We start from the raw sequence: 19,100 nt of genomic DNA, 5'->3' as shown, positions 1-19,100 counted from the left end.
AATGTTGTTTTCAACCTTCATGGCTGCTGTAACAGTGCTATTTTTTTTCCAAAACCCAGACTGGAATGTAGATTGTTCACTGACCAACGCTTCCAGAGTCTTGGATAAAATAGAGTTTTGAAAAAGGCCTATGGTTTTTTTAACATAGTTGGGTCTTCTCCCTTTAACAGAGGTAGAATAAAAACATTTTTCCACATTTTGGGGGTTTCATTATTTAAAAAAATAAGTGGTTGATAATGCCTTTAATGCTTTATTTACTTCCTGTATGGTAAAAGGCAAAAAGCTGAATTGGGGACCATCATGCATGGAAACATCAGGGTAGGAAGTCACAGGTGCAGGGCAAGAATCGTTCATAATTCATGTGGGAAAGGTTTGTGAGATATTTCTCACAGTCAGGGAATTAATGACTTTCCAAAACCTTTTTTGGTTATTTAAACTGTCCGTAGTAACTGATAAAACTCAGACTTTGCTTTTTTGACAAGTGAAGAACATTTATTTCACAATTGCCTTAAGGCAAGCCCATCTGGACTGGTACCAGTCCTCCATGCCTTAGCCCAGGCTAAATTACGTTCACCAATTAGGTCAAAAATGTCAGAACAATCAAGGATTGTCCTTCCCTTTTACTCTTTATCTCCTGAAAGGGGCAAGTTTATTCACAATATCGTTGAACCCATCACAAAAGAATTACCTTGCTGACTCTACATCAGAAAACAGTTCAATTCTGTCCCATGTAAAACCTGGGGGAAAGAACTGAGAATTTGTGAAGGACATAGTTAAAATCCAATAAAAAAAGATAAAAACATATATATATATATATATATATATATATATATTTTTTTTTTTTTATTTGAAGGTCCAGTGTGTAAGATTTAGGTGAAAGGGAACTATTGGCAGATATTTAATGTAGAATAATCCTCATGATGTTTACATTAGTCCGTTTCATCTAAATTGTATGAATTATAGTTTTCTTTACCCCAGAAAAGGCCCTTTATATTTAAATACTTTATATTTACATGATTATTCCAAACTGGACAAACTAAACACCTTTTGAGTTTTTATGAAAACTGAAAACTCCCACAGGTTATTTTTCATGTTTGGAAGGAGAGGGTGAGGTGAGGGGTGTTCAGCTGCAACATGCAATTTCAACACTAGATATCACTAAATTCTACACACTGTAACTTTAATTACATTTTTTTATCTTTTTTTGAACATGAATGTAGGTCGCTCCATGCATGCAGTACTTTTGGTGTGTATGTGTGAGTAGGTGGTTTAGTGACCTATAAGTGCAGTGTGCCGGAGAGCCTTGGGCTTGTGCTATGTTTGGTCATGTTAACTCAACCAGCAAGGACACACACACCATAGGTCAGAGACAGAGCTCATCATTAACCAATCTGAGACTTGACTCTCATGGACCAACTGTTCAATGAAGGACAAATGTCCTCAAAACACAGTCAAGTGCAAAATTTAGTGTTTAAAACAAAAACTATATTACAACTACTGTGCAGGTACTACATAGAGAGTGTTGAAAAAAATAGTTCCTGCAAATAGGCCTGCAATATCATGCCACAGTGATTATACATCACTTCTTTTCGGGGTAAATCACTGTGGTAACTTGGTAACTGCATCCGGAGCAGGTTAAGTTGGAGATAAGAGATGAAACATCTCCGTTCTTAGACGAGCAAAAAATGTAATAAAAAGGATCCCGTGGATTTATTTTTGCCTACTCTGATGAGTATCTTTATGAAAGATATAAATTCTCAACAGATGGAATAAGTCAGCTGCTGGAGCCGAACATAACCAACGTAGGATCAATGTGCCAACAGTACCGCAGTTTCTTTACTTTAGGGATTTACTTATATTGTTGTGCTGGGTGTGTTAGCAGTGGGATAACCAGACATAGTTACATAATTAAACAATTCCCTTTAACTAGGTTTATCATTTGAAATTAAATATTTATTTGGAATGGGGGACAGATATTTTACAGATTTACCTTGTGACAGCCCCCCTCAACATCTTCTTTTTCCAAATGCGCCAGATGCATCCTGTCACCAAAATACCAAATATGCTCAGTCACGTTCTGTGCACCATGGAACAAGATGTAATATTCATGATATGGAAAGGTCATCATTAAGAACATTCCATGACTCAAATAGGTAATTTATAGGTCTATCCTTTGACTCTTTTATTTCTCAAACATTGTCTGTGTAGCCTGCATTGTGTTGAGAAGTCCCAACTAGTCCCCAACTAATCCCAACTCGTATCTCACAACTTCGGGCACGTAAATAATAACTGCATAGTACTACCGGCTCGTTACTGTTACATCTGCATCTCCCACACATGTAAATATGTGATTATATGTTATTGCTATTAGTTTTATTAAAGTGTGCAAAACCTAGATACCAACACACCTCTGTATATTTCTGACAGCACTACACAATTTGATGATGGTGACTCAGTTCAAGAAACATTCTGTAACAGTTTGTCACAAATTGCAGGTGTTTTTTTATTTACTGATTAAGCCTCTGATCATGTTCTGGCTTGTCAACTTCTGGCCTAGAAAATAATTGGCCCGCAACTAAACGTACTTGCCGTCCCGTGGTGTAGATATTTTGGTTTTGTCACAAATGTTTGTGCTGCACACTTGACTGAACCATAAGATGTCACAACACAGAATTACATTGCTCTGAATAGCAGGATCAGTCTATTAGAGCTGACCTCCATCACTCACACACTGATAACCTGTCAACACTTACCCTTGGCAGTGGATGAGTGTGTGTATGTGTGTTGAAGGTCACAAACTGAAGTGATTGTATGGTCGTATCTCTTCTATAATCCCTGCCTTGGCATTCACACATGACCTGCCATGCTCCATTTACTTTAGATTACTCTGCACACAGTCCCAGAGCACTGTGAGCACACACATCTCATGGAAGTTGAGACAGATTACCTTGTCCATACATTTGGGGGATAGCCAAGTACTCACTGAAGGCATGTATCTTATCATTACCTTCCTTACCAAACAGTGTGTGCACACAGAAGTAGAAACGAACATTGTCAGTGTACACACCAGAAAGGACACAAGGAACTAGTGTTAATTTCATTAAAAAAATACTAGCACCAAATCTTTTCAACATTTAGCTAAAAAGTAAAACTGGTGAAGAGGTATGTGAATAACATACCTCCAAAATGTCTTACAGCTGCTTAGCAGGGTTGAGATCTGGTGACTGTGAGAGCCATGACATTAAGGACCAAACAGTAAGTTAACAACAACTAGTTATTTTTGTGCTTGGGATCACTGCAGAGTTTGGTACAATGGGGAAATAACAGTTTTTGCTTGACATACATAGAACTACCAAAGGTGAGGATTGGTTTGAGCAAATTGTGTTCCAAAATCAGCTCGGAGCATCATCATCACCACCATCTGTCATCAGAGACCAGATCCAGCCATCGCATCAGAGAGGTTAGTGTGATAGAAGTGTTCATGGCCCTCAAAGGATGATACGAAATATGAAATGACCCTTAAGAGGGAAAAGGTTCCAGACCCCTGATTTAGAGCCGACCTTCAACATTATGACATGATTTCTCACATAGTTTACAATTACTCTCCTCCAGCCTCATACACAGCTACAATCACACAACAATCAGTGTGTGTGTTCATGCATGCTTTCAATACAGTTCATCTTGTACCCACTCCTGTCTATGTATTTTAACGTCCCACTCCCAATCATCATTCAACCAAGCACAATTTAGACAACCCATTTTCCATTGGGGTATGAACTTTGAGGGTGAATGGCCATCCACTCTTACTAGATCCGGAGTCCTGTCCAATCAAATTAGTGAATGTCCTGGGCTGGCCTTTTTAAGCGCATTGAGATAACAAGGTCCAGGGGATAATTGGTGGACAAGACCCCAGGAACAGACGGGTGACCTTTGGAAAGCTGCTCTGCTTTCATCTCTCATCTGTTCCTACATTCATCTTTCACCATCTCTGTTTTCTTCCTTTCCCCTTCACTTCATTCTGCCAATAATTTGCCACGCTACATTTGTTAGCTTGTCTCTGTATGTTGACAGAATTAGGAATGTGAGCATTTTATATGCAATAGATGAGTTAGAGGAGTGTAATGTGTACAACGTTAAACACGTTTGATACTGAAATAAACGTTTCAAATATATCTCTGAGGACCAGAAATTAAAATCAGCCCTTCACCCTTATATTCATGAAATGTAGAAATGATTTCCTAGAAACATATATTTCTTGAACAAAATTTGTGGGAGAACCTTTCTATGCATTTTCTGCATTTCTCACTGCAAATACCTCATGTGCTCACCCATTGCTATGTTAGAAAGTGTAGTCTGGTAAAAACATAATGCCTTCAGAAGATTACAGATTAATGTGATATTTACAGACATGTGTCTTAAACTAACTGGAGATATGTTTCATGTCTCACATAATTACCACTATTACACAACATTAATGAAATTAAAGAAAACATTTTAATGAAGATAAAGCAATTAAATTCAAAATTAATTGCCATTCTCCTAATGACTAAAGGAACAAACATCTGCTTTAGCATTTTTATGTAGACTTAACAATATAAGTTAGAAAACATTTTACTTGTCCTTGTTCTTAGTTTTGTTAGGATGAGAGATCAAGCAACTCTTTAGCAGTAAAGGAGATCACATCAAATCAAGAGAAATGTGCCGATTTCCAATGCGTATGTAAACCAGAGCTCATCCACACAGATTGCCATGACAGCTCAGTGCCTGAGGCTAGACTGAACGTCTGTCACTCACAGCAATGATACACTCCTTCTGCACATATGAATGCATAATGAAGAGTATGCGAACCCAATGAGGGGGCTCACACGCACACTCACTGTAGTCCCTTGTGACTGGCAACAAATCACCACTGCTAGAGGTACCAGATTAGTCATCAGATTAGTTGCTGAGTGAATGAATCTACAACACTCCAAATTAGCTCAATGGCCTCTTTATTGTATATGAGGCACTTCAGTAATCAGGCACAGGGTTTAAACTGAGATTAAGACCTTGATTAACCATAGAATTATTTTCAGCCTCCATGTAGACCAAGCCATGTTCTTAAAATCCCTTGAATGCAGTTTTATAAACATACATAATATATAATCCATGTTATGCTGGGACTAAGAGGACTCTGGCCAAAGCAATGAAAACAAATTAGAAATAATACAGTGGCTGTGCAGATGAGAGGATTATATCCACTTTACTCTAATATACTAACATATGACAGGCTGCCACTTTTTAGAGGAAGCTCAAAAAGAATTGTTTTTATTGTCTGGTTCTATGCGTCTGCTTTGTCCTACACTTGAGTTGACACATCCTCCAATTTGTTAAGTGTTGCTGTTTCCTCCCAGGAAACAAACCATGAATCAGTGCTTTGTGGGGTTAAGAAGGTCAACGTCATTATCCTGCACCAGAAAATGTTCCTGGTCCGTTAATGACATTTGATAGAAAAATGAGACAAGCCTGGATGAGAACAACAAAGCAGAACATGCTATTCTGTTAACTGTACGTTACCAAAGTTATTAGATCATCTTAAAAAACAAGTTAACTGTTATCAACCGCTGCAACAGATTCCATGACAACATTTGTATTTGTTGTGGCAAACATTTTACAGCCTCTGTCACACATTAAGCATGACGAGGTATTCATTCTATAGAACTCAATGAATATATGGACTAGTTTTCACCAGTCTTATTTTCTACCCCAAATCCTCTGGCTCCAGTGTTTGCACAAATTGTTTTAAAATGAGACTATGTTGCTGAGAGGTTGAGCAGCTTTCCACTGACCAGAAATCAATACAATCCCCAACGTTGTGCAGCTGTTACATATGTTTTAAAAGAAAGTATGACTCTACGTTTGAGCACAAAGTGCTGTGAGCACCACTGAAGTCTTGTTCTATAAAGCAACCTTGATGTGGTGTGTCACAGCTGCAAAGCAGGCCGACTAAAATGCAAAAGACTATTAGACAAATCAATGGATGTCATTTTCTGAGGGAAATTACACTGACTCTGTAATAATGGGTAATTTACGCTTCAAATCAAAGTAGACAGGCTGTCGTTTGGTTTGCTTAAGTGTTGTATTATACAGCCTGAACAAAACTAGGACAGATACATATGTGCTCTCTCTCTCTCTCTCTCACACACACACACACACACACACACATGCACACACAGTGTTGCTAGAGTTAAATGAAAAGGAACTCGGGCAGACAAATTAGTTCTATGGTGAAAAGACATTAACTGAGAGATAATTAGCACTGCAGAGATGAGTGTGCATGTTCATGCACGTATTTGCTATGAGAAAGCCTTACAGTATCCCTTAAATGGCTCAACAATGTATCTGAACCATGACTGAACCTTGTGGTTCCCCTACTCCTCTATCTTGATATGTTCTTTTTTCTCTCTCACTCTTTCAGCTTTCCTCTGTCTCTCAATCACTACCCCCATATTTCTCAGCCCTCGCTTCCTTCTGTCCGCTGTTGCTGCCTTTTTTTTAACCCACTTTCAAGGCGAAACAATAGAGACAATAGGGAGTGAGCCCCTGAGGCAATGGGAGGGGATGTAGATCGCAGAGCCGGTACAAGTATCAAAAGACCGCTCCCCACTGAGAGCGGGAGACAGACAGAGAAACAGACAAAATGACAGAGAGAGAGAGGGAGCACTATACTGCCCATCTGCTGAGGTGCTGAAAGGAAAGAGGGGGGTTAGAGGATGGTAACAGAGTGAAGTGTGTGTGGACAGTGCTCTTTTCTCCCTCCGCTGTTCTGTCTCATGTGATATATTTATTACCAGTGTAAAGTGCCAGAATTCAGAGAATTTTAGGTATTGTCCTCTTTAAATTCTTGCCCATTAAATCAATTGTCTTTCTCTATTAGCAAAAAGACCAAAGGAAGGAAAAGGGATGAAGTTTTAGATCTAGTTTTTTAAGTAGAGAAAGATTGAATATGTTTGATGTATATGTAAAAACAGCATTTAAGAATTTAGCCACAGTGGCTTGGGCAGAGCATGATAGCCAACATGCAGCATATCACAATAGTCTATCACACACGCACGCACGCACGCACGCACGCACGCACGCACGCACGCACGCACACACACACACACACACACACACACACACTTTCTCAACATTGTATGGTTCTTTCCAACTGCTGCACTGAACAGAAAGGACTACAGTATCTCTCATGTATTGTATATCTGCATTGTATGTGAGCTTGTATTGTGAGTATACTGTATAAGTACTGTAGCGTATCAACAAGGGGGGGGGGGGGGGGCTGCACAGTCCTGAAGATATGGACAGGCCACACTGAATGTGGTGTTAATGTATGCAACAAGACTTTCATTCAATGCAGACACTGACAGTTTGTGTCCAGGCAGTGCCCTGTTGGATGAGGCCCTGCTCGACCCATGGTTTAAAACTATATCCTGATATAACAATTATCTCTAACATTTTCAACATATAACGGAATTTCCCTTACAAAAGATTAGGTTCTAAAACAACACAGCAAACAAAATGGAACGGGGGGAAATGACGGCACACATCAGCTGCAGCAAAATTTATGACACAAATGACCTCAATAAGCAGATCAGGTTAATGGAAGAACTTGATCTTAATGTATGCTCATGTATGCAGGGACAGAAATCTGAGTTTGGCTGTATGTGCAAAAAATCTGGAAGTATGACAAAGGTTGGCAGTTCTTAATTGAGAAAGCCACATGAAACATTCTTCACTATCCTCGTATTAATAAGTCATTATAATTTCTAAATAACCAAGCATCTATCCATTATGTGTGCTGTTAATATTTTGAGGGTCGCTAGAGTGTGTGTGTGTGTGTGTGTGTGTGTGAAGGAGAGAGACAGGGTGAGAGCGAGAGATTGTTAGCTCTAAGGTGTCAAAGCCAATCATATCAGGTGACAAAGAGGGAGGGTTAGCTGTGATCGATACAGCAGCAACCACTCGTCAGAAAGCAGTGGGAAAGCCCTGCAGGGTTAACGCAGCGAGCAGGAAGCCTGTCCTTTGTTAAGCAGTAGTTATGTAGTTTAGGTGGTTCAGCTTCATAATGAGGAAGATCTTTCACTGCAGACACTCCTCATCTGCTTGACAGACGCAGTCAGTGCCTCGGGAAGATAGTGTGAAGACAGATGGGATGCATGGGGAGAGAAGCCCTTTAGTCATCCAGCTTTAGTTACACTCAGGGTGGAGCCGAGCTGGAGTGTCAGATGATACCCACAAGTCTTTGCAACACACAGGCTAACTTGGAGTAAACAGATAAACTCCAATCAAGATTCATTATTATTCATTATACTGACAAGGCAATAATTTACCTTACATGTCGTTTTTTGTATTCATACTTTTATCTAACACTGGTCACAAATAGAACATGCAGTGAAGTAAAAAAAAGCCCCACTAGTGACCCTTAGAGGCTGAAAGTCCTCATTACACCCCACATTCCAACTGCTGCTCGGTAGAAACGTTCCTCTTTCCTTGGGTTTATATAGGTTACATGAAATGCAAACTAATTGTGCTGTGAATCACAATCCACAACAACAGGCATCACTGCACCTGTCTGTTTCCTGTAACATGGAAATATGTGTATTGTAAAGTCACAGAGAACAGATTGATTAGAACAAAGTAGAACTAAACAAAAAGCTGATGAAACTGAATGGACTCAGTTAATGATTAACCATGCAGGGCTTGTAATGAGGCTCATTTCCTCCACACAACAGCAGCAGGTACTTCTTATTTATAGTCAGAGGCTCTCTGCAGGCCTTATTGACACACAGACACACACAAACTAACACTGACACAAGACTTGACTCATGTTTGTATGCCCTTTATCTGTAGTCTGAATGATAATGTTAGTTTGTCACAAATCTTGTTAAACTCATAAAATTATCTGAGACAAACTAGCCCCTCCCCACTTCCTCTCTTCCAATGGTACCTGCAGACAGAGTAGCAGGGAGACAGAGAGAGAGGACTGATACTGACGACACTGATACTGACAATGTTGTATAGTTGTCATGTCAGATTCTCCACATCATGTTTTATAATGCACTTACCTGCCGTTACATATGTGATCATATTTTGCAACCAATGTTACTTCCATAAGTGTCGACCATTACCTGAAATGTTATCAGATAACTTAACTTTAAGAAATAGCTGACTGTGCACATGTGCATAATCAAACCAATTACACACTGTTGAGTCCTTTTATGGCACTAGCTCCTGAGCCACCCTGTTGCTAACTCATGTTGACTTGTCTTTCAAATACACGACAGACACCATGTAACATAGACACATGCTGTAACCTGGATATTCAGCACAGCCATATAGCAGACAATGCTTTTGGTTTGTAAACGTAGTTTGGATTCATGTTATCAGGAGAAATGTCCAAAATGTCCCAATCTCTGCAGATCACTTGAAAGGTAGATCAAGGATGTTTTTTAAATCGATCACTCCTGATTACTTTTAATAATTCAGACAAGGTTTATACAGGAGAAAGTGTGTGTAAGCAATAAAGAGAACTGGTCCTGAACAGATAGAGACAATCTCAGCTTTAATTATCCCAAAACTTCTGTCTGAAGAACTGCTACCACCCAATCAGACGGTTTGTCTCCCAGGGTCACATCTGCTGAATGTATACTAATCTTAACCATAGAGAAGCTGCATTTGAAGAACAGCCTGGGGCAAAGCTGAAGCTCAAATATTCTCTGTGTGAATATCGCCTGAACAGAGGTATGACCTTCCATTGGGCTCTCCTTAGCACTCCTGTCTCTGCCTCCTCCAGCGTTTTTCGTCTGGTCTCCCGATAGTCAAGTAAACTCACCTGATCCTAGATAGATGAAAGAACACATTATCACATAATCTCTGATATGTTATGGTGTATTAGAGGTCATTAATTTTATTTTAGCGTTCTGTAGCTTTAATCCAACAATATCAGCAGTGAAATCATATCTCTCCACCCTGTTCTGTGTTTTTTTCATCCAGTCAGAGGTGGAGACTGAGGCCTGGAGCAGTACCGGTCAATCAGCCTCACCCTATCATCTGCTTATCCTCTCCACCTGGCTGCCCGCCAAACAGTGCTGTGCCATTGGTTTGTCTCCTCTACTTCTCTTCCTCCTCGCTTTCCTGTCAGTCATTTCTTCTCTCTTCCCTTTCAGCCCTCACCTTCTGTGAGGCATTCAAAAATAGAAGCTGCTGAGAAGCAGAAAACGTAGCCTTGAAGGTACAGTTCAGGTAACCTGAGAGAAGCTGGAGACGGATGTGGGATAGTGAAAAAACTTGACTGACTCTCAAGACAATGTTATTTTTGTACCCATTATTTACCACCCACTTGGCATGAGGGTACTGGATACAATCAAATAAATGAAAACGAGTCAAAACATCTCTTTTGCAGAAACCCTAACTGTGCTTACATGGGAATATGCAATACTTTCCTACCCTACAAATGGGAACTGGTGTAATTATGTAGTATGAAATGTTCCATTCTTTAAAGAAAGGCATGAGCATGAAAAACTGCTTGTGTCATGTCAGCAATATGTTGGAGGAGGAGAACAGAACACAGACAGGTCTAGAACATGTTTGTCCTCTTTTATTATAAACTAAGACTATGGGGAACCACTACCTCCGGCCACTTTTCATTTGTTTCAACTGGTCATGTAACTGGTCTTGCTATTAAACAGGAACCAGATGGCAATCAGTATTAAATTGTCAAGAGTCATGATTGCCATGGAAAAAAGTCCTTCTGTGGTTCAATGCAATGTCACTGGAGGTTTCTTTCATTGAGATGCATGTGAAACATGTTCCTTTAAACTCTCCGAATCATACAAAGGGGAATCTGGGTCTAGCTGTGTATAAAGTCATTCAGCAATTGCACATTTAATGGAAAACCATCCAACTAATCACAGACTGAAACACCATCGTATTTCTCTCTGTTTCCAGGCCGAGCCAGACATGCTTGGTGACCTGTGGTTCAATCTAACTTTGATGCCAAGTGAAGGATTAAAACCCAGCATTCTATCCAGTGGGGAGACACACACACACACACACACACACACAGGCACCATGCCAGATGATCATGTTGACGCCAGCAGGCTTCCATAATTCTAAAATAATTCACCTTTTGCTGGTTATTGCCACATCAGTCCACCTGGCCTGAATATAAAAGATTACGGGGATCTTGAGTTTAGTAAGTCAACTTTCTGAATTTACACTGACATCCCCGTTAGTTGTATTTTACTGCTTTGGTTTAAGCTTTATGTATATTTATAGGAAAATATTGGCATGTGTCTGTAATACAAGTATCATTGTAATTTGTAATTTTCAATGACACTTTAGAGGATTGCAAAAAAGAAAAGAAGTTGATAAAAACTAGGGCTGCACGATATATCGAAAATCTATTGTCATCGCAATATCAATGCGCACAATAGACGTACCGTAAAAGGCAGTGCTAAATGATGATCCACGCGCCACACATTCACACTCTGCATGTCAATATTGCAGCAATCAGTGAGCCAGTCGCTCTGATTGAACAGCATGTTGCAAAGGCTCATGGGACTGTTATGTGTTTTGGCGATGTTTAGCCACTTTGACTGATAATCGGTTGATGTTCAGACTTGGTTCATGTGGGTTTTGTGTATTTGTGTTTGTTGGGTTGGAAATGTTGTGTTTATTTAAGTTCACTTGTGTAGTCACCGTTAGGGGGTCCAGTCACAGTTCATATGAGAAGTGTTATATTAGTAATAACTAAGAAACTCAAGCAGGTTGCTGTGCATTGTATAGTGTTTAAGAAAGTTCTCTGCTCAAGCCTTGTCTGGCTCTGTGTCCCATCTGCACTGACTGCTCCATTTGGGAGCCAGGAAAAGAGACCACTGGAAAAGCAGCCACATGGCATGCTGCAGCTGCTCTGTACTATATATTATATAATATATACTCTGTCTACTAGGCTTGATAAATGACTGATGTCCATTAGTGCCTTAATAAAAGTTACTTTTAACTGACATAGGTGTATTCACTGGACAAGTCTCTGTAACTCAATTAACACTAAACTGATGCAAGATATTTTCATAATGGCTTGTGTGGAATACGGAAAAATGTATAAATCACCAATTCACTGACCTGTCACTGAATTTGGCTATAGTCAATTGTAGCTGCACACATAACATTTTTGCACAACAAAGAATAAAATGTGAGGAAAAATGTTAACTGTTCTGTTCAATCCAGGACTTTTTAGCTTGTAATTGTAATTAAGATTATTGTTAGAGATCTGGTCTGAAGATGGTACAGTTGTATATTTAGCAGTGCAACTCCAGTCAGTGTTTTAAAACAAAATAAGGCAGCGTCACCAACCTGTGGTATGCAATGCAAAATGCAGTTTGTGTCTGTAAATGTTCAGACACATATATTATGTTTTACAATACTGACACCTGCTGGCCATAAGCCTGAACTGTAGCATTGTGTAATCAAAAATCTTTCAGCAGGAGCCTGGGGTTTTCAGTAAGAAGCTTAAGGGAAATTATCACAGGATTACAGCATCAACATGACCTTTTCCCTTCCTATGTTCTTTATCAAGAACACAGGAAGCTTGCTGCGTTCCCATGTCTCCTAAAAAACTGGGAGTGTTCTAATTGCACAAAAACTCCAGAGAACAGCAACATTGGTAAATAGCAAAAAATTGGGGCAAAACCTGTTTAACAGATTGCTAAACTGTAATAGGTATCACATACATGGCCTGGTCCAAATTTTATTTTTGACCGATTTTCAACCTAAAGCTGCCACAGTTGATGAGTTACGAACAGTTTGAGAGGAATAAGTGATTCACCTCAACATGTTCATGCATGCTTTGCACCTGTGCCTTGGATTGTGTGATGGTGTCAGTCTTAGAATAGACTTTATATAATGGTGTCAGACCTTGAGGCAAAAGACAATTTGTATCTCAATGTATTTACAGCCATGGTTTACTCTGCTCTGGTGGCTACTTCCCTGTCAAAACCAGTGTCACGAACATGACAGTGAGTTCAGAGAGCTGCAGTTACCTCCACGGTCACCAGATGTGAACCCAGTAGAACCTCTGAGGTGTGATAGAACAGATCGGCAGTATGAATGTGTGCCCCTGACCAATTTGCAGAAATGATATGATGCAGTCATGTCAACATGGAGAAGAATCTCAGAGAAAGTTTTCCTCTTAATGAACTGAGTCTGACCAAGAGCAGAGGGAGGAACTAGTATTGTTTGATATAAGTGTGTATCTAGAGCAACACGTAGTTCAGCCTAAAACTATAAATGTATATGCTGGTGTCTAGGGATGTACAGAACACTATTTCTAAAATTAATATGATCAAGAATGCAGAGACATGAACATAATTATTGGAAAAAAACTGGGGAGGAAATGGGAAAAAGCCTACAAACCCGTGTGGGTTGGTTGGAGTGAAGTGGCCATTTGGAACAAGAGTCATCACTTATACCTTTAGATGTATTTGGATGACACATCATATAAGCCTTTGAAGCACGTTGAGAACAATATTGTCTGGCCTTGTGATTAAAAAGACATATTTTTGTTTAGTTGTCAACAGTATTCATATGCCTCTTTAGTTCCTTTCCCATAATTCAATAGAGGAAGAAAGTCAAACTGCTAATACCTGACACCACCGGCAGTGCCAGGACATCATGCTTGGAGGAGTTAAATTACATTGTTCTTTTGGAGTCTGCAGGGAAACACAATGTGAACACATAACGTGTTTCTTATTGTTATAAATATTTTAATGAAGTCATTTATATAATCACATCGAAAATGATTAATGATTTTCTAATGATGTTCACTCTTAATTCTGCTTTACCTGATGTGGTCAATTCATATTCACATCATATAACAGTATCAGGATTGTGAGGCATTTAAGTAAAAAACATTTCTGAAAATCAGCAAACAAAATCAAAAATAATTGTGATGATACATAGGATTAAAGAGCTGAAGTGGCCTGAGACTGCAGATTCATTTACATACAGCATGTGTCCTGCTACTGGCTACTGGGATTTAATGACCTGAAGGAAAAGCACAGAGAAGATTCTCAGCTCAGACACGTTCAGAACAACACAGACATTTCCAGAGGATTCAGGCAAGGGATGGCTCAGCAGACAGAGCCAGGACATAACATAAAACATCTTGCTGTGGAGATCACATGTTTTTGTTTACACCAGTCGACCCATATCACCAAAAGCTTCCTTTACATCTTTGTCAGTGATTCTTATGTGTGTGACACCACTTTTTCATCTGGACATATTTGTTTTCCTTTTGTTTAGTCCAGACGCTCCAACTTGGACATTTGCGTTCATATGTACAGCTCCAGTAAATGTTCTGTGCATGTCTGAATGCTGACGACTTCACTGCTTTAGCCATATTGAAGGCAACATTTTCATACAACTGTTTTTATACCATGTTTGATTAAACAAATTTAGTTACATTTTCAACCATTTAGGCTATTTCTGTGCATTTTCTGAATTAATTTAGTTTGCTCTTATTAATAAAGTTTTCAGTTCTTTAGAAACAGAAGTGGTTGTGGTAGTGGTGTGCAATTGGACCCATAACCTCATTTTTAATGCATTAGGCCTGAATGAAAAAGAGGATGCATCGTGTGTGTCTGAGAGAGAGAGGGAGGGAGAGAGAGAGACAGACAGCAGCAGTAATGGTCTTACATAACAATAGGCTAGTGTCTGGAAATACTCACAAACAGACAAACAAATACACACACACAAACATGTGCATTAAAGAACAGGGCTGGTCGATATGGCTAAAAACTATATCTAGATTTTAAAAAATGTATGTCAGTTGATATCGATAAATATCACGATAAGTGTCGCATTATTATTTCTTTTAAGTTTAAAGATGGATTTTTGCTCCTGAGAGAAGGTTGTGGACTTAACTCCTCTTTATGAGTAGAGAATGAGTAACAACAGATAAACAGCAACACATTATACAAATCTGAAGTAGATCAATTATGTGTTATGCCTCTCTGTGCTTGCACATTGCAGAAGCATTATATCAATATATATATGAAACTTTTGTCAAATTGCTTTTGATGAAGATTGCGTGCAATAATTATTGATATCATTTTATAGTCAAGCCCTAGTACAGACACACACAGACATATGCATGCCTACAAAGTTGAGAGTGTGTAGAACAGTTGTTTTCCCTTGTGGACAGACCCGGCCCTGACCTCCCTGGAGGCCTAAGCTAAATACTGCATACCAGCCATGTAAATGGTCCATGAATGGACCTATGTGCACTAATGTGGTCTTCATGAGCTGCTTGTATCTGATGTTGGCTGTACATATCTGCTTGTGCTTGTACTGGCCGAGGCTGCCTGTACTTCACCTGTGTCTGTGGTGCTTTCTATGGCGGTAGTGGGTCTTGGGTTTGGGTTTCAAACTGGGATTTCATCAAAAATAAACAAAACTGACAAAGAAGAGGACAAGAACAAACAGCGCAACATTGTGATTCTGTATATGTTACATATTGTTGTACATTTTTTTACAAAAAAATGTGGCCAGAGAAGACAGATGGTTTTAAAGAAGAGTGCAGGTTTTTGGTCAACCTGGAAAAAACCCTATTAACACTTAACAGAGGAGCTGGTTTCATTTAAGACACCAACTTTCAGCCACCTACAATGCTGTCCTAAATTCTCTCCCCATACAGCTCAACACCCAACCACACACCAAATCTAGTGCCCCTAAATACTCACACAATAGCAGGGTGGCTCTATGACTTACAGGTATTAACAGCCATTCAAGTTGGTTAGCAACACCAGAGAGATGCACTGCAAGGTCTTTCATCAACACAGAATTATTTGCTGACATTAAACTCGCTGAAAAATTTTTTTCCTGAATAATGTTTGTGCCATTCACTCTTACTTTTCTACTCTTCACGTGCCCCAAAGAATATTCCCGCATCATCTTTTATCAAAGTTGTCAACACTTGGAGTCACTTAACACTCACTTTGGCATGAGAGGGAGACAGCCAGGGCTTTCTACACTTGTGAAGTGAGCATATAGAAAGGGCCGGCTCTGCTTATCTGTCCAGCTGACTGCAGATAGCAGCTCCACAACCCCACAGGCTGCCATTAGACTCAGCATTTTCAGCTGCAGGGATTTTTCTTTCTAGCTCTCCATTTTTATTCTTTACATTCTACACTGCAACACTATGAATACCCACCCCCAACCCCATGCCATCCACAGGACCTCTATGAGGTAGTCTGTCCCATTTGAGACTGAGGCTCAGGTTCGGTCTGACCTTCATGTCCTCTGACAGAGATGCTTTCAGTGGACTGTGTTCAACAGAAGACGCAACTCCTGACAAGTGGATTTCTCCTCCCTGATGAAGGTGATACAGAGGTTGATGCTGACGTTTCCTTTTCTCATTACACCCTTGAACTGCATTTGAAACCACTGACTAAACTGGTTGTAAAGATTTTCCAACACAAATACATATGGTGACAAAGGCTGCAAAAAGGTGACCAGTTAAATGACTCAGTCAGATATATATACAGATGTTTAAACAGTCAGATGAATTCCCCTCTGTCCTGGTTGTGTCATATTGGCTTACTGATTAAAGGCCACACACAAGTTTTTCTCACCATGAATTTTGGATGTCTGTCAAAACAGCTTCCATTTACTGTGTGGTGGAGCTGACTGTCAGCAGTGGTCAGTTCATGGTCAGTCAGATCTTGACTGAAATTGATGAGAGATGAATGCAACATGCTTAAAATGCACCAAAGCTATATCTAGATGCAAAACAAGCTGTAAATGTTCCTCATTGAGAAATCTGACCCTATGGTTGTCAGACAGGTGATGGTAATACGAGGCTAGAGGAGGCTAAGCTTCCCCAAAATGTTGATATTGTATTTATTTCATATTTTATGTGAAATGACACTGATTTATATGTTTTGTCTTTGTCATTCAGATGTTGAGGTGTGTTCACTGGCACAACACATCTGTCTCCGCTGGCTACATGTATTAGGCTTTCATTACACAAGTGTCCCATAGTCACAGCATAACACATCTAACACAACCAGCATATGAATGCTATAGGGATATGAACGTCACACAAGAGGAGATTAGAAAATTGTGCAAATATAATTAGCATTATGTCTTAAATGTTTTTAAAAAATCTTTTATGATGATTCATTTTAAGTGGTGAAAATCACAAATGTTTAGATGTAGATAATCTTTTATAATATAAATATAAAAATAATATTTTCTACACAATAGGTCTGTACAGAAACATTTTTGGAATACAACTGGAAAGTACATTTGATCCAGTGCTGTATTTAAGTACAATGTTTGTACTTCAAATACTTCAAATGTTTACCCAAACACATTTTTGACATCTAATTATTAATTATAATTTTACAGACAAAAAGTGGCACGCTTATAAATTATGATCCACTGTAAATATTTAACCATGCAACATTATAGCTAATATGCTACTTTAAACTAGTTTACCCTCTACATGAGGAAAAGGTGTGTCATGTTAATGAATCTACAATGGGACACTGACAGGAGTCTGCATGGTGACTATTATTCAGAGTGAACTTCTACTTGAGTAACGTAATGGAGTATTTTTTACAGTGTGAGGATCTGAACCTGTACCTGTCACTAAAGTCATGCACCATGATCAGCTGTGATAAGCTTTAACAACACGAACAATTTCAAAATCCAGTTATAAAACTGAATGGCTTGAGGAGATCAGTCCAGTGAAGTGTATAATAAAGTAACGCGAGGAGCTCACCAATAGAAACACGGTGACTGAAACACCAGGACAGCTGGTGACACTCAATATTACAGATCACTAGAACGATTCAATGACATAACTATACTCGTCAGGCACACAGACTGTGTGAGGCTTTCATAGGAACACACTCACTCTTCTAAAGTCAACAAGGTCATCGAGTAATGTGCCAGCCTGCTGTAGAGCACACATACACGTCCTCATATAAGAGAAGAGGTGATTATTTTCTGTGAAATGAATCGTGATATAATCACCAGAAATGTTCAATCTTGTCGTCACCTCCCTCAGTCAGATGTTCTCTTCCAGAGGCAGACCTGACTCAGCCTGTGTGCAGCGCAGCCTGCAGCCCCGGGGCCTAACCCAACAAACGCAACTTTACATCCTTCAAATCTCTCGTCCTCTGCAGCGACACTCCTCCTCATACACCGCACACACAGGCCTCTGCAGATGCACACAGCGAGGATTTCACCGGAACTTGGTGCCGTTGATCGCGATTTGCGCAGAGCAGCACAAATACCTCAAAACCGCAGCATCATCCAGAAGATGCGCAGAGAGAGGCGGGGGCCGTGCGCACCGCATGCCCGCAGAACACTGCAGGCAGACGGGGCAATTGGGTTCGGGGCCTCGTGGATGACACTGGAGCGGCAGCTTTCCTGTCCTGCTGTCATTTCTCGCATCCTCTCATCATCACCCCGCCAGAGCCGGGACACCACCCGATGCGTCAGTGCCATGGGAGCTACAACTACCCAGCATCCCAGTAGAACATAGGAAGCCTCCGCTTACCCGCGTTGCTCCGCCGCTCCTCTCCCCAATGCGGCACCGGTCACCGTCAGCTCCGCAGAGGCATCAGAAAACAACCCGCCTCCTCCTCGGTACTGATATCCGTGTGTCCTGTCTCCTGATAATGCGGTGCAGGTCTGTCTCTCTCACTCTGGTGGACTGTGTCCTCCTCCCCTCTTTCACTTGCTCTCTCTCTCTGTATGCGCGCATCCCCGGTGTGTCGCTGCGTGCACACGCTCCACGTAACTGGAGGTCGGCATGCAGGGGCCAAAATAAATCAGAAAGATGTGACTTGTGCCATTTTGACATCAGCACAACATAGCAAACCACATGTTACAACCAAGTTCATCCTTTACAACAAATGGGGGAAATTAAAAGAGCATTAAAACATGTATTTAACTTTACAAATTCTAATCCAAACTCACGTCAGTGGTGGGATTTAGGTGAAAGGGATCTATTGGCAGAAATTTAATGTAGAATAATCCTCATGATGTTTTCA

At 40.1% G+C, this 19,100-nt stretch overlaps 1 protein-coding gene across 6 annotated transcripts in view; it reads right to left on the bottom strand.

Annotated features, from left to right (window-relative positions):
• Nucleotides 1-18,825, bottom strand: part of nfasca (neurofascin homolog (chicken) a) — a 105,698-nt gene extending 86,873 nt beyond the window's left edge. For all 6 annotated transcript variants that reach the window (XM_069514068.1, XM_069514071.1, XM_069514088.1 and 3 more), the window contains exon 1: nucleotides 18,605-18,825. The gene's annotated coding sequence lies outside the window, so the exon portion shown is untranslated. The remainder of the gene's footprint in view (nucleotides 1-18,604) is intronic.
• Nucleotides 18,826-19,100: the final 275 nt, after the last annotated feature.

Source organism: Paralichthys olivaceus, chromosome 2 (assembly GCF_024713975.1).
Source record: "Paralichthys olivaceus isolate ysfri-2021 chromosome 2, ASM2471397v2, whole genome shotgun sequence".
Lineage (NCBI taxonomy): Eukaryota > Metazoa > Chordata > Actinopteri > Pleuronectiformes > Paralichthyidae > Paralichthys > Paralichthys olivaceus.
Note: the sequence above shows the minus strand (reverse complement) of the source record. Positions and strands in the feature narration are given on the sequence as shown.